This window comes from Balaenoptera acutorostrata, chromosome 2 (assembly GCF_949987535.1).
Source record: "Balaenoptera acutorostrata chromosome 2, mBalAcu1.1, whole genome shotgun sequence".
Classification (NCBI taxonomy): domain Eukaryota; kingdom Metazoa; phylum Chordata; class Mammalia; order Artiodactyla; family Balaenopteridae; genus Balaenoptera; species Balaenoptera acutorostrata.
In genome coordinates this window covers 31,713,055-31,735,026 of record NC_080065.1, presented here as the reverse complement: position 1 = coordinate 31,735,026, position 21,972 = coordinate 31,713,055, and the positions used below count along the sequence as shown (strand labels likewise).

General features: G+C 43.2%; 1 protein-coding gene across 1 annotated transcript in view; it reads right to left on the bottom strand.

The window, feature by feature from the left end:
- RAI14 (retinoic acid induced 14) overlaps positions 1-19,639 on the bottom strand; it is a 148,707-nt gene extending 129,068 nt beyond the window's left edge. Inside the window, exon 1 of the mRNA XM_057540008.1 lies at positions 19,385-19,639. The gene's annotated coding sequence lies outside the window, so the exon portion shown is untranslated. The remainder of the gene's footprint in view (positions 1-19,384) is intronic.
- Between the last annotated feature and the right edge of the window lie 2,333 nt (positions 19,640-21,972).

The following is a 21,972-nucleotide window of genomic DNA, read 5'->3' as shown; positions in this document are numbered from 1 at the left end:
CCTCAGTAAATTTAAGAAAATTGAAATCATATCAAGAATCTTTTCTGACCACAACGCTATGAGATTAGAAATGAATTACAGGGAAAAAAACACAAACACATCTGGGTTAAACAATACGCTTCTAAATAACCAAGAGATCAGTGAAGAAATCAAAGAGGAAATCAAAAAATACCTAGAGACAAATGACAATGAAAACACAACGATCCAAAACCTATGGGATGCAGCAAAAGCAGTTCTAAGAGGGAACTTTATAGCTATACAAGCTTACCTCAAGAAACAAGAAAAATCTCAAGTATACAATCTAAACTTACACCTAAAGGAACTAGAGAAAGAAGAACAAATAAAACCCAAAGTTAGCAGAAGGAAAGAAATCATAAAGATCAGAGCAGAAATAAATGAAATAGAAACAAAGAAAACAATAGCAAAGATCAATAAAACTAAAAGCTGGTTCTTTGAGAAGATAAACAAAACTGATAAACCATTAGCCAGACTCATCAAGGAAAAGAGGGAGAGGACTCAAATCAATAAAATTAGAAATGAAAAAGGAGAGGTTACAACAGACACCGCAGAAATAAAAAGCATCCTAAGAGACTACTACAAGCAACTCTATGCCAATAAAATGGACAACTTGGAAGAACTGGACAAATTCTTAGAAAGGTATAACCTTCCAAGACTGAACCAGGAAGAAATAGAAAATATGAACAGACCAATCACAAGTAATGAAATTGAAACTGTGATTAAAAATCTTCCAACAAACAAAAGTCCAGGACCAGATGCCTTCACAGGTGAATTCTATCAAACATTTAGAGAAGAGCTAACACCCATCCTTCTCAAACTCTTCCAAAAAATTGCAGAGGAAGGAACACTCCCAAACTCATTCTATGAGGCCACCACCACCCTGATACCAAAACCAGACAAAGATATTACAAAAAAAGAAAATTACAGACTAATATCACTGATAAATATAGATGCAAAAATCCTCAACAAAATACTAGCAAACAGAATCCAACAACACATTAAAAGGATCATACACCATGATCAAGTGGGATTTATCCCAGGGATGCAAGGATTCTTCAATATACACAAATCAATCAATGTGATACACCATATTAACAAATTGAAGAATAAAAACCATATGATCATCTCAATAGATGCAGAAAAACCTTTTGACAAAATTCAACACCCATTTATGATAAAAACTCTCCAGAAAGTGGGCATAGAGGGAACCTACCTCAACATAATAAAGGCCATATACGACAACCTCACAGCAAACATCATTCTCAATTGTGAAAAACTGAAAGCATTTCCTCTAAGATCAGGAACAAGACAAGGATGTCCACTGTCAGCACTATTATTCAACATAGTTTTGGAAGTCCTAGCCATGGCAATCAGAGAAGAAAAAGAAATAAAAGGAATCCAAATTGGGAAAGAAGAAGTAAAACTGTCACTGTTTGCAGATGACATGATACTATACATAGAGAATCCTAAAAATGCCACCAGAAAACTACTAGAGTTAATCAATGAATTTGGTAAAGTTGCAGGATACAAAATTAATGCACAGAAACCTCTTGCATTTCTAAACACTAATGATGAAAATTCTGAAAGAGAAATTATGGAAACACTCCCATTTACCATTGCAACAAAATGAATAAATACCTAGGAATACCTACCTAGGGAGACAAAAGACCTGTATGCAGAAAACTATAAGACACTGATGAAAGAAATTAAAGATGATGCCAACAGATGGAGAGATATACCATGTTCTTGGATTGGAAGAATCAATATTGTGAAAATGACTATACTACCCAAAGCAATCTACAGATTCAATGCAATCCCTATCAAATTACCAATGGCATTTTTTACAGAACTAGAACAAATCACCTTAAAATTTGTATGGAGACACAAAAGACCCCAAATAGCCAAAGCAGTCTTGAGGGAAAAAAACGGAGCTGGAGGAATCAGACTCCCTGACTTCAGACTATACTACAAAGCCACAGTAATCAAGACAATATGGTACTGACACAAAAACAGAAACATAGATCAATGGAACAAGATAGAAAGCCCAGAGGTAAACCCACGCACCTATGGTCAACTAATCTATGACAAAGGAGGCAAAGATATACAATGGAGAAAAGACAGTCTCTTCAATAAGTGGTGCTGGAAAAACTGGACAGCTACATGTAAAAGAATGAAATTAGAACACTCCCTAACACCATACACAAAAATCAACTCAAAATGGATTCGAGACCTAAATGTAAGACCAGACACTATAAAACTCTTAGAGGAAAACATAGGAAGAACACTCTTTGACATAAATCACAGCAAGATCTTTTTTGATACACCTTCTAGAGTAATGGAAATAAAAACAAAAGTAAACAAATGGGACCTAATGAAACTTCAAAGCTTTTGCAAAGCAAAGGAAACCATAAACAAGATGAAAAGACAGCCCTCAGAATGGGAGAAAATATTTGCAAATGAATCAACGGACAAAGGATTAATCTCCAAAATATATAAACAGCTCATGCAGCTCAATATTAAAGAAACAACCCAATCCAAAAATGGGCAGAAGACCTAAATAGACATTTCTCCAAAGAAGACATACAGACGGCCACGAAGCACATGAAAAGGTGCTCAACATCACTAATTATTAGAGAAATGCAAATCAAAACTACAGTGAGGTATCACCTCACACCAGTTAGAATCGGCATCATCAGAAAATGTACAAACAACAAATGCTGGAGAGCGTGTGGAGAAGAGGGAACCCTCTTGCACTGTTGGTGGGAATGTAAAGTGATACAGCCACTATGGAGAACAGTATGGAGGTTCCTTAAAAAACTAAAAATAGAATTACCATATGATCCAGCAATCCCACTACTGGGCATATACCCAGAGAAAACCATAATTCAAAAAGACACATGCACCCCAATGTTCATTGCAGCACTATTTACAATAGCCAGGTCATGGAAGCAACCTAAATGCCCATCAACAGACGAATGGATAAAGAAGTTGTGGTACATATATACAATGGAATATTACTCAGCCATGAAAAGGAACGAAATTGAGTCATTTGTTGAGACGTGGTTGGATCTAGAGACTGTCATACAGAGTGAAGTAAGTCAGAAAGAGAAAAACAAATATCGTATATTAACGCATGTATGTGAAACCTAGAAAAATGGTACAGATGAACCGGTTTGCAGGGCAGAAGTTGAGACACAGACGTAGAGAACAAATGTATGGACACCAAGGGGGGAAAACCGCAGTGGGGTGGGGATGATGGTGTGCTGAAATGGGCGATTGGGATTGATATGTATACACTGATGTGTATAAAATTGATGACTAATAAGAACCTGTATTATAAAAAAAACAAACAAAAAAAAACTAATACTAAACTTTCTTTGGGTTATTTTTATGGAAATATGTTAATATAAATGTTTCAGACATTACATGAAATTTCTAAAAGTCTTATGTGTTCTTGTATAATGTTATAAGTCATAATTCTAGTTATTACTTTAAAATGTATATCTCAGAAATAACTAAATGTCCTTGTTAATTGCATTATTATGAACTTTCATCAAATCTTTAACCGTGGTCATTTTTAAGTCTTTTGTCATTTACAGAGAGTTCTGGGTGTACTCTGATGCTTTTGCAAAAATGTTCCTATAAAATGGTTTCATCTTCAAGGAATTCATGGAAAAGACTCTGACAAGTACAGGTTTCTGGTAACTGACTATACTGCTGAACTGAATGAATAAGCATTTTCAGAACTCTAATGGAAAACTGATGAATTCATAAAAGTGCTAACAAAAGATCAAGATGAAAAAAAATTAATTACATGGGACTGAGTGAACTGATGAGGATGATTATAATTTTTGTGACTTTCTGTTTGAATTAAAAAAAAAAAAATCCCAGAATGACTCAGAGGCAAAAAGTATACAAATCAATTTTCACTGCAAAGTAAAGGAGCTGTTACAGTGGAGGATTACTGGACTGAATGTCAATATTATGACAAAGTATGAGTGTGTTTCGTGTTTGGTAATTGCAATCATTGTTGCTTTTGTTGTGGTCATCCATTTACAATGTTTGGTATCAGTTTATTTATCTCTTGTAAAAATAAAATACAGTGTGTGTGTGTGGAAAAAAAAAACTCAATGGTGGTGATGATTCCACAACTCTATAAATTTACTAAAAATTGAACAGTACTGTATACTAAAAATGGTGAATTTTGTGGAATGTAAATCATACCTCAATGAAGCTTGTTTTTGAAAAGACGAAATACAAAAAGTCAAAAGGAGGTCAATATGGAAAGTTGTTAGGTAGTGAGAAACATCTTTAGAGTGAAAGGGTAGCTCCCTGGATGGTTATATTTGATTCCCAAATGTTGGCTTACCGTGACGTCATCAGTTCTTTGACTCGGTTTTAAAATGGGATAACTTGGACTCTCCACATTCTAGAATGTAGGAAATGTCATTTACGATGATCACAATGGTTCTGATGAATCCCCACCCAGTCATCCAGTGCCTCAGATACTTTTGAGAATAAGGGATAAATAAGTTAATAACATGGATTCTGTGAAGTCTGATACCCTAGGAGCAGGAGTGCGGGAGTAGATGGAGAGCACGATGATTATTTCTGCTGCCCCAGCTACCATGTTTGGATGTCATTCGAACATCATGTATTCATAAATCATATAGTCTCATCTCCAGTCCAACAGGGACGGGGTCCCTGCTCACTTGAAGGCAGGTCTCCGCATTTTCTCTAACATAATGTGTTACCATGCACGCTGTCTGACCTGTGATCCTCTGTGCCCGCCTTCTTCTGAACTCCTCTTCTAGAAAACTGTCCTCCTACCCCTGCCTCCCCATCACCACTCCAACCAGGTTATATTCTGACTGTAGCTGTTCCCTAGAGATGGGAATGTGTCCTTAGCAAGGCTATTCAGACACCTTCCCTGGGATTTCTGGGGGTGGGGCGGGGAAGAGGAGGGGGAAAGAGAAGGGGGAAGTAGAAGAGGAAGGGAAAAGAGAAGGAAGTGGAAGGGGGAAGAAAAAGGGAAGACAAGACCTTCCTCTCTGGCAGAGAAACTGGAAAAATGTGAGCCTGGCGGCTGCCCAAGACTCAATCCTAACGGAGCGCAGAAAGCTGGTTTGAGGGAGGGAACCAGGAAGGCCCCTGATTCCAGGGATCCCAGAGGCCCCGACACCCTTTTAGCACAGGATTTGGCATCACATGAGCCAAGGCGCTCCCCCTTCTTTCCTAAGCTAGTTCAAGTTGAGTTTCCGTCACTTGCAATCTAAGAGTACTGACAAATCCTTTGGTGCCTTGTCACCTAGTCAATCTTGCTCAGGCACAAAATGCCTGAGATGCCACCTCAGATGCCACCATAAAAGAGGAGCCTAGAACCTCAGCAGCACTGCTGCAGCTTGCATTTCTGTCTGTTCGGCTCATTTCTGCAGTCAGTAGCTCAATTCACTTCATGAACCTACGGAACTGAAATACACACTCTCCAGAGTTTAACTGGGCTGAATACAATGGGGGACCTATGAGGTCCCCTTGGAACCCACAGGTTAGGGAGGGCATATTGATCACTCATTTGTTTGGCTGTTAGGTGCTCCTTGATCTGGCAGCACCGCCTCACCCGCTTCCACCTCCAAGCACTCCGTTCTTTCTTCACCACAGAAGACCTGGCCAGCAAGCCCCACCTTCTGGGCTATTTCCATCCTGAAAATATGAATAGCTCTTTGGCTCTCCTACAGGAACCAGCCAACAAGGAAAACAATCATGAGTAACTGGAAATGAATAGCATTAGACTTCTAAAAACCCTCACGAAATAAAAGGCCATCCAAACAGCTGGGTCCTGGAGGGACCCAGTGCTGCGGCTAAGGATGAAGAAGGAAACTTCAGGACAGCTGGGGACAAGGAGAGAGGGGCAGACAGCGGGGGAGCTGCCCTGGAGTAGGGGGTTGCAACGCTGGACCAGGAGACCTCGCGGCCCAAGGATAATGCTTGGAGCAGTTCATCCTTGAATATCCCTCTCACTCACGCTAATTTATTCTAAACAAGACACGTGGAAGAGAAGCCCAACACAGTGGTTCAGTCACCACTGCATCACTCCCCAGGGGCTATGCCAACCTGGATTTGCCACACTACTGTCCTGGCAGCGCAGATGGAAAAGCCTTCCAGATCCCTTCCATTAGAAGCTCCAGACTGCTCCATGCCTGTGCTCTGTGAGGGGCCTAGAACCACCTGCCCAGTGAACACGAACTCCTGTTGACTGAATTTGATACCCTGGACCTTCTACCTTTCAATTTTCAACGCTTTGTTGTGTTTAGGGATAAGAAGAAAACAGCATTAGCATAAAGGATGGGGAATGCTTCTATCAACTGCTACAAAGATTTAAAACACTCTCCCCCCCACCCTGGGCGCCACGCATATCCACAAACTCACATAGCTTGCACGTGATCCTACGAGGGTCTACAGGGTACAAATATCATGCCTACTCAAGAACTTGCAATTTAAGAGGAAAAATAAGAAACCTATACTGTTTTATTTACTCATATACACTGAATACCAACTCTGGTCCAAGTACATAGGGGATGCAGAAATGGGGCCCATACACAATCCCTGCCTACAAGAAAGAAAAATAGGCCCATGTAGATGAATGCATTTGCATGAAAGCAGAGAGAGACAGACTTGTAAACCAAGAACACAAATATCCATTATTCCATGTGTAATCAGTTTGTGATGAAGCTTTTGAGCTACTGTACTTCTCTAAGGAAACACTAAAAGCTAAGGGCAAAATTCCAGATAACTGGGTAGAGATGCAGGGAAGCTTAATCAAGCATCCATCTATTGAGGGCATTCTACGTGTCAGGTGGTTACTGGGGTTACGGGACCTACAATGACATATTACTTAGATCAGTGCTGTCTAATACTGTAGTCATTAATCACACGTGGCCACTGAGCATTTAGAACGTGGCTAGTGCAAGCTGACATGCACTGTAAGTGGAAAATACACAACGGATTTCAAAGACTTACTATGAAAAAAGAATGTCAACTATATCATTAATAGGTTGACTGAATATATGTTGATAGTATTTTGGATAGCCTAGATAAAATAAATTATTACGATTAATTTCATTTGCTTCACTTTCCTTTTTGTGCCTACCAGACATTTTTTTTTTTATAAATTTATTTATTTTATTTATTTATTTTTGGCTGTGTTGGGTCTTCGTTGCTGCGTGCAGGCTTTCTCTAGTTGTGGCGAGCGTGGGCTACTCTTCATTGCAGTGTGTGGGCTTCTCATTGCGGTGGCTTCTCTTGTTGTGGAGCACGGGCTCTAGGCACACAGGTTTCAGTAGTGCCTCACGGGCTCTACAGCACAGGCTCAGTAGTTGTGGCGCACGGGCTTAGCTGCTCCGCGGCATGTGGGATCTTCCCCGACCAAGGCTCAAACCAGTGTCCTCTGCATTGGCAGGCGGATGCTTAACCACTGCACCACCAGGGAAGCCCTAGAAACTTTTAAATGACTTACGGTGGCTTGTATTTGTGGCTTGCTTATATTCTATTAGGCAGTGATGATTTAGATTTTCCTTTCAAAGACTGATGACAGCATCCAATTAACAATACCAGCATTTTCTTATTACTTATAAGGCAGGCACAAAATTAAGAAAAAATGTACGTGTTATCATGTTTAATATTCACTTACTACCAAATCATAAAACTTAGATCTAGTAAATCCTGCAAGCTGATAATGGTTGAAAGTTAGTTTAAAAGATTCAGTCTGCCACATGAAGAAGGAATGATTAATCAACAATTTTATTTCAAAACTGACAGACTTCTATGCAAACTATTACTCTGTTATATATGGTTCAGAAAACATATCTATTTTTCTCTATCAACAGTTGGACAATTTTCCGAAGGTTTCAACAGGGAATTTAACTTCTCCTTCATTCTAAGTATCACCATCTTCATCTTAACCACTATGTTACTGCTCTGTGCCTAGATGATGACTGAAACAAGGCAAGTTGTCTGGTGAGACTGAGGAATTTGTTAATACAGTTGGGAAGAGGACTGGTCACGATTAAAGGAAATGTGTCTTTACATTGTCCACATTACCCAAGGATATAAAGAAGGACTAAATGGAGGAATGATAACACAGGGAAACATAGTTCTGAACTACACAGAAGATGCCCGGCAGATGTGTTTCAGTGACATATGGGGGCAACCCGCCTTTATAGCTATAGATTATAATGGCAGGTATAATCATATTGGCCAATCTATCAGCAGTTCTTCAGAGGTAGGATGATAAGTAACATGGTAACAATAGCAACAGTAATAACAGCCACAACTGCTATCATTTATTTAAATGATTACTTTGCAAAATTTTATTTTACAAAATTTTATTTTATTTTTTTACTATTTGATTATAAGTGAGTATTATCTCATTTAATGCTCACACCACTTTGAAATTAGATGCTATTGCTTTTATTCTCAGTTTCAAGATTAGGAAATTGCAGCCAAGAAAGTTTACTTAGCCAAAGTGGCACAATTTAAAAATGGAGAAGGCTGGATTCAGATTCAGCTCCCAAGCCCAAAATACAACACTGGGCTGCATATTAGACAACACTAGTAATTAAAAAAAAAAAGTCTGGCCAACAAACCAACCGTTTTACAACTTCAAAAAAATTTAGTTGTCTTTAAAGGTGGAACAGTCCTCAGATCAGCCGCTGGCACATACAGAGTTCCCCCTAGGAAGTCTGAATGGACCAATATGAAAAAAGGCATTCCTTCTGGCTGTTTGTCCTCACAACATTCCAGGGAAAGGTGGCATTTTTATTTCTTTGTCATTTTAACATATGCAGCATACGCATAATGAATAAATCTAATGAACTCACCAGTCAGAAAAATCCTTTTCCATATAGCTTTGCTACAGATACCGGGTCAATAACAGAAAATGTAAAGATAATTACAGACAAGTCAAGTGGCTATTTTTATACTCAGCTGAGCTGGCAAACTACAGATTACGGCGGAGGTTTCCATAGTTTAGCAACAATATGGAGGAGCAGAACTTCGAGATATTTAGATGCTTCCCCATCGTTAGGACATTTCTGTTCCTTAAGAAATTATTCTAATGTCCTGTACAACACCTCTCTCCAAGCTATAAAACAATGAAATACTACAATGCTTTACGACAATTAAAAGCACCAATATCATAATAAAAGTGTATCTTAAAACAATCACCAGCGAGACAGCAATGGGGCGAGGGGGCAGGTGACATTTGTTCTGGAAGCCACACATAGAAGCACCCACAGCCCGCAGGCTGCCACCTCAGATATCACCAGGATAGGGTGAGCTACTCTTTCTGTTTCTTTTGCCACCGTGGATATAAACACCCGCTTGCAATGTAATGAGAATCAAAAGCGCTTTGTTCCTAGCAGTATGCACTTAAAATAATCAGGGGTTGTTTTAAAGGAGAAGAAGAAAGCAAGCTTGTTGCCAAACAAGGCACAAACAGTAACAGCCGTCAACAGATTGGCCAGGAGACAGGCTGGGACAGGAGTCATTCTGAAGAAATCTTGTTCTAGCTTTGAGAGACTCCAGAGCAAAAGCAATAGAAAAAGTCAACAAACAGCACACCAACATGGTGTAGAGTTGTATAGCATAGAAAGGATCTAATTACTGAGGAGATGATCAAGATTGCTGACTGGATGTATACAGAAGGTTAGTGGCAGAAACAAGTTTTTTCTTTAAAAAAAAAAAAAAACCTCCTAGGAAATCCCAGATGGTATACAGATATGGGTTGGTTTCCATGCCTATATTTTCAAGTTTTTCCCAATTTAAAAAAAGCTCATAGGAAAGAAATGTGAAACTTTTTTCTCAAAAGAGAAAAATGATACAGCCCCAAAGAAAATTAAGGATTTTTTTTTTTAAACAAAGATTCAAGAAGGTTCTGAGAGTATTCGAAGCAGCTTGCATCCATGATGAATGTGGATTGGGCCTGAAATAAGATTCAGCTTGAGAGAGAATGGTAGACTACTCTCCACCCAGCCCTGGGCGAGGCCTTCCTGACATGGTTCAATGCGGGACCTCAGGGCCCTACATATGTTTGTGGCCCTTGAACAACACAGGTCTGAACTGTGCAAGTCCACTTATATGTGACATTTTTTCAATAAATAGATTGGAAAAATTTGGGGAGATTTGCAACAATTTGAAAAAACCCACCAATGAACCGTGCAGCCTAGAAATACAAAAAAAATTTTAAATGGTATGTCATGAATGCATAAAATGTGTAGATACTAGTCCATCCTTACATAGGCATAACGTGAGTGATATTTAATATAAAATAAATGTGTTAGTTTTCTTACTGTTTTGTAACTTTGCTGTCAAAGAATTATATTACTGTAGAGTATGCCTCTGTCTCTCATAACTGGAGAATCTGCATATCAGCCTATCATCACAGGTAAGTGTTTTTTTAAAAAATGGAAAGATGTTTCCAATACTGTATTATTAATGTGACTGTAATACCATATGTCATAAAATTTTATCAAGATTCATTCATTAGTGTATAGGCTACACTACCATGAAGCAATTGTATCGACTACACTAGGCTACCATAAAGCAATCACATTGCCGCTTCTTCCTATAAATATGAATTTTTCCACATCTTTTCATTTTTGATGTCTAGTGTTAGTAATACGCATAACATCTACAGCGTTTTGTATCATAAGACAATACCGGTGTAGATACTGACAGACAATTCATCATATAAACAGACAACGTAAACTTACAGTATCAATACATACAGTACAGTATTGTAAGTGTATTTTCCTTACACTATTTCCTTAACATTTCTTTTTTCTAGCTAACTTTATTGTAAGACTACAATACATAATATACATAACATACAAAGTATGTGCTAATCGACTGTTTACCTTATCAGTAAGGCTTCTGGTCAACAGCAGGCTATTAGAAGTCAAGTTCTGGGGGAGTCAGAAGTGATACATGGATTTTCAACTTGGTGGGAGGGGAAATCCTCCTAACCCCCCCCTCACCACCGTTCAGGGGTCAACTGTGTTTTCCTTCTGGCTGCCTTTGGCAAGGAAGAAAGAAAAAGCAACCCATCAGTCCATGAGCCTTGTGGCTCACCAGTTTCCACGTCCTCTGGGGTAGCTGGGAGGGGGCTACTGCGAACAGGCTGCTTCTCCCACCAGTGAAATGACTGTGGGTCAAAACATGCACCGAGGGGGCCTCCCTGGTGGCGCAGTGGTTAAGAATCTGTCTGCCAATGTAAGGGACACAGGTTCAAGCCCTGGCCCGGGAAGATCCCACATGCCGCGGAGCAACTAAGCCCGTGTGCCACAACTACTGAGCCTGCAAGCCACAACCACTGAGCCCACGTGCCACAACTACTGAAGCCTGCACACCTAGAGCCCGTGCTCTGCAACGAGAAGCCACGACAATGAGAAGCCCGCGCACCGCAACGAAGAGTAGCCCCTGCTCGCCGCAACTAGAGAAAGCCAGCGCGCAGCAACGAAGACCCAACACAGCCAAATATTAATTAATTAATTAATTAAATTTTTTTTTTAAATGCACCGAAAAGTTAGCACTCCCGTTCACTTTTGAAAAGCGATCAGTCACCAGCAGGTCAACTCTCATAGGAGGCTATGGTCAAGTTATGTGAGCATTCTCATCAAACTCGGAGGCTCAGCACAGAACTTGTTAACTCACTGACAAAGCTTGACAAATAGATTTGTTTATGTGTGTCTCGCCCAGCAGGACGCTAGGGGACTGGGTTCCAGTTCCTTTTCCAACCATCAGATGGCATTTTCAATGCCATCTGCCCCACCCAGGACTCCCCACTAGTCTCAAACACAGCTTGTCCAAGTCTATACCAGTCTTCTTCACTGACAACAATTATCATTAGCTCCATGTGGGGCTCCCAAGGTCACTGTCTACATCCGAGAGAAACAGAAATGGACAGCATCTAGAAGCCCTGTGCCAAGAGCAGCCAGAGCTAAGGTTCACATCTAGCTTTGCCTCTTACTGACTGTGCCACTTTCCAAGGGGTCATTTCTCTTCCCTAGACCTCAGTCTCCACTGTAAAATGGGTTCCCACCGCCATCCCATTCCAACCACTGGAGCCCTGTGCCCCAGTGGAGTGAGAATGTGTTAACCTCTTTAAAACTCGAAGCTCCATGAAGGCAGGCTGCTCATCCCTGGATCTTCTGTCTACCGCCCAATGACTCCACCAACACGTGCCGCTCAAGGGGGATCGGACACCGCGTGAGACGGTCCGCACCTCCGGAAGCTGCCAGCCTAGGAGCAAAGTGACTGGAGCCAAGACAGCGCTCAGTTCAATTAAACCAACTCGTTGAAAGAGCCTGCATCATTCACCCTGTAACAGGTAGGCCCGCATCCCTCTTGGCCTGATTATTGGCTGAAGAGATGGAGAATGTCGCCTAAGATGAAGGGACAGAACAAGCTCCTGAGCGTGGCCGACGATGGCAGGACCTTCTCCCAGCACCTGCTGCCTCCCACAGAAGGGCGAATTCCTCTGGAAGAGCAGGCTTCCAGCTGAGGGCCAGCTCCCCAACTAGGAAACGTGGCCCTGTCTTCCTCGAGTCCCTTTGGAGGCAGCCCCATAGGCTAGGAGGCCGAGATGAGAAGCACAGAACAGAGAGCCAGTCAGGATATTCCCCCCACCTGGCTGAGCAGTCAGAGATCGACCCCTGTGAGCTTAGAAGTGTCGTGGGCTGGACCCAGGGACATCTCAGTTCCCTCCCGCAACAGCAAAGGGAGGAAACTGCTGCCACCTGGAAAGCAGAAAACGGTACAGGTCCAATGCTAGACCAAGAAATGTTGTCCCTGGGGTGAGGAACTCATGACCCAGCCTTAGACTCCATCACATCTCTGCGAAATAGTCATACGACAGGTTTGCTTTTTATTACTTCTAAATAGCATCTTACTGCATCCAATAGAAATAGTTCCTAAAAATGGTCAGTGGTATGTAGACTGGTTAGTAGAGCAACTAGAGACTGGTTTTCCTACTGAGGGTATAAAGCCCACAATTATTACTTTTCACTCGTGTATGATAGGTTATCAGGTCTGGGGAACAGTGGCACATGATAGAAAACAGACCCCCTGTCATTGTACTCCTGATCCTTATAAGGTGGCTGTTAAAGGTAAACAGGACAAAGGCAACAAGATTTTCTAGGTACATTCAATAGATCTTGGGTTAACCCGGGGATTCCAAAGAGGTTCATAATTGGGCTTCACACAGGGACTTCCATGTACCACTTGAAACTGACAAAGATTACAAATGTACGGCATCATTTCATATAAGTGAATTTCCCCCTAGGAAAAGTGGTCCAACACCTGCATCCAATTTGCAAAAGTGTCCATCTTTGACTCAAAAATATTTAAGAATCACTGCTAGATGGCCTGCCTCGGTTTGCAAAATGAACTCCTCTTGGAGGAAAACACTTGACTCTGTGCTGCCCTGGAGCAAAGGAAGCTGCTCAGCCTTTTACTCCCCACCAGTGAGCTTTGCCAGAGCTTTTTTTTTCCTGGCTGGGTTTCTGTCACTTCAGCCAGCAAAGGGAACTGGACAGACGCAGTGAAAGTGAAAAGAGAGAGATGCTGCTGGGCTGTTAATTCTAGAATCATGTAGCTCTTTAAAAAGAAAACATTCTGGATTCAGCAAACTGAATTCATCTAGTAAGCAAAGAAAAAAACAAAAAACAAAAGACTGATACTGCTCTTACCAACTGCAATACTTAACAGGGATAAGAAAAGTTGAATTGAGGTTTAAAAGTAGTAATTGATTTTGAGGGAAATTGATATAGTAGAGGATGAATTGCTTATGTTTGGTTACTTGATGATAAACTTTGGTGTTCACTAAATGTCAATTTAAGAAAAAAATAAAGGAAAAAAGTATATATTTTCTTCCACTGTAGAATACACTTCTTGGACTGCAATCAACTTTTCTCACAACTGGATTCCGTTCATTTAGAAGCAGGGATGGATAAGCCATGAACTCCCAAAGGTTGCCCCTCACCCAGGGGTGACCAATAGTTGTGGAATTTATAAGGCAAGACACTATTTCCAGTGAATGCCATTTACTACAGAAAGAACTGGACTAGGTCCCAGGTAAGGTTAAATGAGGTGAGACCCATCACACAAAACCAGCTGGTGAAGCAGTTAAGACACAGTATCTGCTCCAAAGGGTGGATAGGGCAGAAAGGGGTTTCTTAACTATAGGTAAGAGAACCAAGGCTTAGAGAGGTGATGTGACTTGCCCGAGAAAGGAGAACTACATCTTCTGAACTTCAACCTTAGCATTTTGCTAACTACCTCTACTCCTCGGCCTTTTGATTACTGTTTAAATTCTCTTCTAGACTCTGAAAGCTCAATATCTGATGACCACCCTGAAGGACTTTATGGCCCTGGGTGTGTGTGGGTGTGGTGTGTGTGTGTGTGTGTGTGTGTGTGCGGTGTAGTTCAATGTTAACCACCTACTATGTGACAGATACTCTATTGGACACAATATAAGATTGAAGAATGAGGCACACTTCAAAGAGAAAAATGTTTTGTTTTAAAACAAACGGCTAAGTCTGTACGGTTACAGTTACTTATTAAAATATTGACTAAATTGACTAATAACCAGTGAGTCTGATATCAAAGGCTAGAGCAGTCTGTCCATTGTAGATGGCTAGAGTTGGGAAACTGAGGTTTGATTAACAACATTTCTCTTTCATTAAACCAACACTTTTCAGCTCGTGGGTAGCACTAAAACAAAAAGAAATAATCTCTAAATCATGCAGCATCTTAATGATTTTTTTAAAAGGATACCATCAGTATCATATACCTATATAAATAAATAATGGGGAAAAAAATCTAGAATCCTTTTCCCTATCACCTATTTAAAACATACCCAAGAGGCCTTTGATATATTCAGCTTTGTTTTGTCAACTCCTATATTCATCATTTCTCCTACATAGAGGAAATCCAGTTGGCTTTTAGCAAAATAATGCACGGCACTAACAGTGAATGTTTTCAGTACCATGAGTTAAGGATTTTATGATGTGACAGTTTTTTAAGTATTTCTGGGTACACTACTATATATACTGGTTTCTCCTGGATCTTCAGATTAAGGTCACCATTCCCCCCAACCACAGAAAAAAGAAAACAACACCTCAGGATGAATGCACAAAATCAGAGCAATGATGAGTAAACCCTCTGCAACAATTCTGAGAAATGCACTTTCTATTCTTAGAAATTCAGTGTGGTGGGTGTTACTCAAGACCATTCCTAGTCTGTTTGGATCCTGTATGGAATGGAGAATGAACATCACTTGGTTATACATCTTCCACATTTAAAATGTGGGAAAGCTAAGGTACCAAGAAACGGAAAGATGGGTGTGCTTCTGAGCATCGTGTTACTTATGTTTTCTTCTGAATTCAGGTTTAGGTAAATGCTGCAGAAAAATATGAAGACACAAGTGCTTTGTGGGATAGATCACACAGATTTAAATAAAGTGCTTTGTGTATAAGAACCTGTGTTTTTATCCTGACGGAAACTGTAAATATGACATCTGGGGCACTTAATTACAGCTGGGAGAAGAGCCAGCACCATTTAGGATATCCAATATGTGCTAGGAGAAATTCTAAGTAGAAAAGTCACAACAAAAAAGCATGAAATTCTTTCGTTCAACAAACATGTGAGTACTTACGGTATGTCAACAATGTTCTAGACACTAGGGATTCAACAGTAAACAAAAAGAGACAAAACCCCTGTCTTCCTGGAGCACATATTCTAGTAAGGACAGACATACTACTAATGTGAACCAATCTAATACAAACTTCTGGCAAGTTTGAAGGCAATTAAGTGCCATGGAAGAAAATAAAGGAGAAAAGGGAATTCTCTGTGTCCAGTGGTTAGGAACTGGTGCTTTCACTGTTGGGGGCCCGGGTTCGACCCCTGGTCAAAAAAATAAATAAATGGCTGAATAAATAAATAAAGAAGAAAAGAGCAGCAGGACATGCTGGAAGGGGGCGGCCAGGGAAGATGGGCTGAGAAGGTGATGTCTAAGTGAAGAGCTGAAATGTTGTCCCTGGGGTGAGGAACTCATGACCCAGCCTTAGGGTTGAGGGGCACAGCCCTGGAGACATCTAGGGTAACAGCAGTCCAGAGAGTGGGAACAGTAAATGCAATGGCTCTGAGACAGGAGTGTGCCTGGCAATTTGAAGGAATAATGAGGAAACCAATGGGTTTAAATGTCTTGAACTGCTTCCAGATTATGAGGTTACAATTTGGGGCAAAATGTCATGAACACAGCCATATTTTCATACACACTTAGAGCAGGAATGTGCCTTTGTAAATGCATACTCAAGCCCCTTAATCTTTCCAAGTCTGAAGAAATGAGGAAGAGAAGGTAGAGTGAGTAATCCAGGGTTACACCACCAGTGACTGGCCAAGAAAAGGCTTCAGCACAAGTATCCCAAACTCAGCCCCACACTTCTGTCTCATGCTCCAACTTTATAATTAAGAGGCACTCTTATTTTTTTTTAATTGAAAAAACTAAAGAATCCAGCCAACTAACACTCTTAGAGCTAAAAATTGATCAATTTCACTTTTCATTCAGCAAATAACCAAGAGAGACCCTACATACACCCTACATATTGCTGAGGAAGGAATAATAAATGCATCATTACCTAGATCTCACTACCCAGCAATCAAATGTATAGGTGTGTAACAAAGAAACTACTCAAGGAAACATGTCTCAGATGTTGACTGCAGCACTGTTACAGTAAAAAAGTGGGAAAGATCAACTGTCCTCTGCAGAAAAAGTGTAACAGTGAAAAACTGGAAACTCAAAATTTTTCTTGGTGAGGAAAAGAGTATGCTATAATTTATTCATACACTAGAATTCTCTGTAGCAGCTAAAGTAAATAAGATCTACATGTACCTCAAACACATAATGACAAATTTAAAAATGCAAGCCGTGTGTATATAGAATCATGCCATTTAAGTAAAATGTTAAACACACAAGCTCTCGGATACAGTTTGCGGATATGTAATACCGAAGTACCAAACACCTTTGGGCACTCTGTAGACTGACTTCACATTAGTGGTTACCTGAGGATGGAGGCAGAGGAGGAAGGATGGATAAAATATTTCAGTTACAGTTTATTTTTAAGGGCCGGGTTGTGCGGGGGGTGGGGGGGTGGATATGAAGCAAGTATGGAAAGATTAGCAACTCAAACATAAGTAGTGGAAAAATGGAAGCCTTACTATGTTATGTTCCCTTTAGGTACGTTTGAAATTTTTCATACTTTTATTTTGAAAAAAAGGAAGGCTAGAAGGAAGGAACAGAGAGACAGACAAAGCTCCTTCATCACATTCCAGTGACTCCAACGCCGAGTTCCCCTAACTTGCAACGCTCAGGTTCTTCACCTTTAAAAGGTAAGTGATACTAGGTGTGCCTGCCTCAAAGATGCTATGGAAGTGGCAGTCTGGAGACAGAGCTTCATTGTCAGATACACTACTAGCAGGCAGGGGCACTACATCACGTCCCCATTGAATCTCCAGGGCCCAGCATCCATAACGTTATTTCAATTTCACAGATAATGGTAATAAGATTTTTCATCAGGGTTATAACCCTCCCTCCCTCCCCCCAAAAAGCCATAAAAACACATCTAAGGAGTGTACATGATACAATACATTCATTACTGAAGCATTTCAATGAATGGAGACAGCCCAGAATGGGAGCACCTCTCCCAATCCAAGTTCTGCGAGCACTGGTTAAAAATTACAAGAACTGGATAAATTTCCTCACATAAAATCTATTATCTTACAAGCGGAAGGGAAAAAATATGACACTGGTTAAGTAAGCATCATTAAGAAAGGATGATCTGATTACATCCATCAGTAATAAAATTCCCAGCCACACCTGTAAACAACGACGCTGCAGGCTAGGGACAGAGCAATCAAAATCCAGCCTCCTTGTGATACACTCTCTCTTTTCCAACTTTGTTCAGACCTCAAGGAGGTGAGACTCTCCTCGCTAAGATGAGCTTCTTTTAAGTCTCACCCATCAGTAAAACCAATTCCTCCCTCTGCCAGGCCCTGACGGTCTTGAGATGACATTCTCCAGAGAACTGGCAGGGCGCTCGGTAGTCTCCTCCCGCGGAAGGAAAAGAGAAACGCATCTAAGTCACCTGTGAGCCTGTGGCCAAGGGAAGCCGCTGGTTCAGGTGAGCGGCCTTGAGCCCGCAGATGTGCCCCAAACACTGGAAACAAAGTGGCGCTGAGCTGGGCTCCTTGGAGAAGCCCAAGCCTGGCTATAGAGCCCAGGCGCTGGGAGATCACTTGCAGCGCCTCCACTTTCCCCTGGGCTGCGTCTGCCGCGTCTGCTGTCCCTCCCGGCTCTGAGGCCCACCCCCCTCCACAAAAGCGGGGGACGAGGTCCAAACGCAAGGGAGAGCGTGAGCCCGGGGTGAGCAGATGTACTCTGCAAATTGCAGAAACTAAACCGCGGGCACAAAAACCTGCCGAGCCAGCAGCGAAGGGAGGGTGGGTTAGGGAGGGTACCCACCCTCCTGGGCAGAGGTTGGGGTAGATGGCGGGCGGGCGCCCCTCTCGCGCGCGGCTCCACATCCTCCCTCCCCCCCAAAGTCCCAGCTGCCCGAACTCCAGCATCTCTTCTCCCGGCCGTCCTCGGAGCTGCGGTGGGGAAAAGGACAAGGCAGGACGGGGAGCGGGGTCAGTCGCAGGCCCGGAGTGGCCCCGCCAGCACCCCTGGGCCAGCGGAGGGCTCCCGGAGTCAGAAAAAGAACAATAGCGGACGCTCGGTCGCCGAGCCCTCCGAGTCTCCCGCTCGCGCCTTCCTCCCCAGCTCCTCCAAGTTCAGCGCGGAGGCGGGTCGAGCCCTGAAGCGGGGATCGGGGGGAGCCAGACGCAGGCGGGCCAGGCAGGTGGGACAGGGAGCCGACGCGGGGCACCCAGAACGCCCCGCCGGGGACTGGTCATTCATTCCCACCCGCGCTCCCGCCGCACCCACCCCTGCCCCAGCCGGCCTGCGAGTCGCGGGGGTCGGGAGGAGAAAACCCCGCTCCTAACTTGGCTCGTCCTCCCTTTCTGCTCTGACGCCCACCATCCTCCTCTTCCTGTGTTTCTCAGTCTGCCCTCTGCAGACAGTGGGCGGCCGGCGGGGACAAGGGACGGGTGGCGGGACCCTCGCTGCCACCCCGCCAAGCCACTCCGCCGGCGCGCCGTCCGCGCCTCCTGGCCGCCTCCCTCGTCCGAACCCCAGACACAAAGGCGGGGACCGGAGGCCGGGAGCCCGCTCCGGGGAGCCTCCCGACTCTGGGCGCCGCGCACTCACCCCATCTAGGCGGCGGCGGCGGCTCCCGGGCCCCGCTGGCTGCACCACCCCGCCCGCCGCTTCCCCAGGAAAACGCGGCCGCCGGGCTCGCTTCCTGCTCCGCTTCCTGCGCCTCGGTCCCTCCTCCTCCCCCGCTGCGGGGGTCAGTGGGCGCCGCGGCTCCCGGGCTGGGCCGGCGGGGCGGGGCGGGGGCAGCACCACCACGTGGCCGCCCGGCGCCGGCCCCCGCCGACCCGGATCCCGCGGGAGCGGGAAGGGAGGTGCTAACCGTTCCCCTCCCCTTCCACCCCGCGCGGCCCCAAATTCCGCGAGTCAGGTGATCCGGACCTGCGGGAGGTACTCCCGGCCCGCGCGCCCTGGGCGTCCGCGGCTTGCTTTTAGTTTTCCACGGATCGTGGAATTCTCCCCCGTGGATCTTTCATCATCATCACCTGAAGTTAATGGAAACCACCGGTGCTCTGACCCCAGGGTTTAGGACGGATGAGATCCTGAATAGTATGCATTTCTGGTTAACGTCCAAAGTCGTTTGCGGTCGTGGGGTGTTTTAAAGTCGCTGATCCAAGCGCTTTCTAACCAGAATCAAATCGGTCATGTTTTCCAAAATTACTGAACAGAAAGTAAACTAGAACATGCTCGTAGTCTCTGGACTGAACCAGTTGGTTGGAATATGTTCGGTAACGCTCATCAGGTGGCAGGAGAAAACTACCAGCGTTAAGTATTGCTCGGAGAGTTAGGAAGGAGAAACCTACTGTCTGAACTGAGAGACACCACGGGGAACGTCCTCCCTGCAGGGTCTGGGATGCAAAGGAGGCGCCGACAGCCCCTCTCCCTTCCCCAGCCCGCTGAGCCCGGCGTTTGAATCGTGATGGGCTCCTCCTGTAGTTCCAAGGATTTCAAAGCTCTCCACCTCCCATTAAATTTGGGACGGCTTTGCCACTCATTTTGATCATGTTAACCAGCTGTGGCTTAAAAAGTCTTCTGATGAACCTAGGGGCAGGACAGGAATAAAGACACAGACGTAGAGAATGGACTTGAGGACATGGGGAGGGGGAAGGGTAAACTGGGACGAAGTGAGAGAGTGGCATGGACATATATACACTCCCAAGTGTAAAATAGATAGCTAGTGGGAAACAGCCGCACAGCACAGGGAGATCAGCTTGGTGCTTTGTGACCACCTAGAGGGGTGGGATAGGGAGGGTGGGAGGGAGGCTAAAGAGGGAGGGGATATGGGGATACACGTATACATACAGTTGATTCATGTTGTTATACAGCAGAAACTAACACAACATTATAAAGCAATTATACTCCAGTAAAGATGTTAAAAAAAGAAGTCTTTATTCACCAAAGCCCCTGTGTTCCCCCTGTTAGCTCTATGTCCTTTGCACAGGGCAGGAAGTTTTCTAGAATAAATAAGTGGTATGAGTCCTTTTTTTGGTGAGATCGACTCAATCGATTTTTTTTTTTAAATTCCAACAAAACTGAAATTAACCTGAGTTCAGTTTATAATGTCTTGGTCAGATCTCCACGACCCCAAGTCAGACTTCGTGTGTACCCATGTCTCCCCCACCCATGGCCAAGCCAAGGGAACAGCCTGTCTTAGCTTTAACAGGTGACTTATCAAACAGAGAGCAAAAGCTGTGTAACTAGTTGCATGGTTTTCCCTTCCTAAATCATAGGTCAGAGATTCCTTAGAGAAGTGATGAAGAGCACGTTTAAAGCAAGATGTACACTCCTCTCCCTGTCTTTTATCCCTCTCAAATCACCCTCTAAAAGACACGTGAACTGGTAAACTTCTTTTTGGTTTAGTGCTGGCAATTTCCACAATACAGTTTTTCATTGCAGTTCATATGAATGGTGTAGTGTATGGTATTTATCGGGAACAATACTGCCACGTGTGAGTTTTCTGTTCCCCTTTCAGCAGGTCAGTCTCATTCAAGTGGTGGCAGCCGGCAAGGTGGGCATTGGAACGGGGTACAGGGTGTACTGTGCTGCTTTGGAAAGTTAACGTGTGTATTCTGTAGCTGAAGGAGTTAAAATATCAAACAAAACTGTGTAAGGCAGGGTCATCAGCCTTTTATTCATAGGGGCCCTGTCCCTCTTCTTTTTTTTTTTCTCTTCTACATGGCCAGGCCCTGTTCCAGCTACCTGCCTGGGGGCCGGTAGGCCCCTGTCAGCCCTGTGGCTCCCATAGGTGGCTTGTGTACTTATTCTCCTTAATTTATTTATTTATTTATTTATTTTAAATTTTAGAATTTTATTTATTTTTTTATACAGCAGGTTCTTATTAGTTATCCATTTTATACATATTAGTGTATATATGTCAATCCCAATCTCCCAATTCATCACCACCACCCTGCCACTATTCTCCTTAATTTATAATCCCACCATCTACATTAGTTTGGGTGAGAGATTGTTGTGGACGGAAGGACTCATAGTTAATCCATGTGCCAAGACCCTTTACCAGCTCCCACCCTCTGTTGAAACTCAAACCACCTGCTTCAGACCACAGCTCACATTCTGCCACCTGCAGGGAGATTGGTGGTCAAGTATGGGGTTGAACACCAATACTTGACCACCAAGTGGTTTTA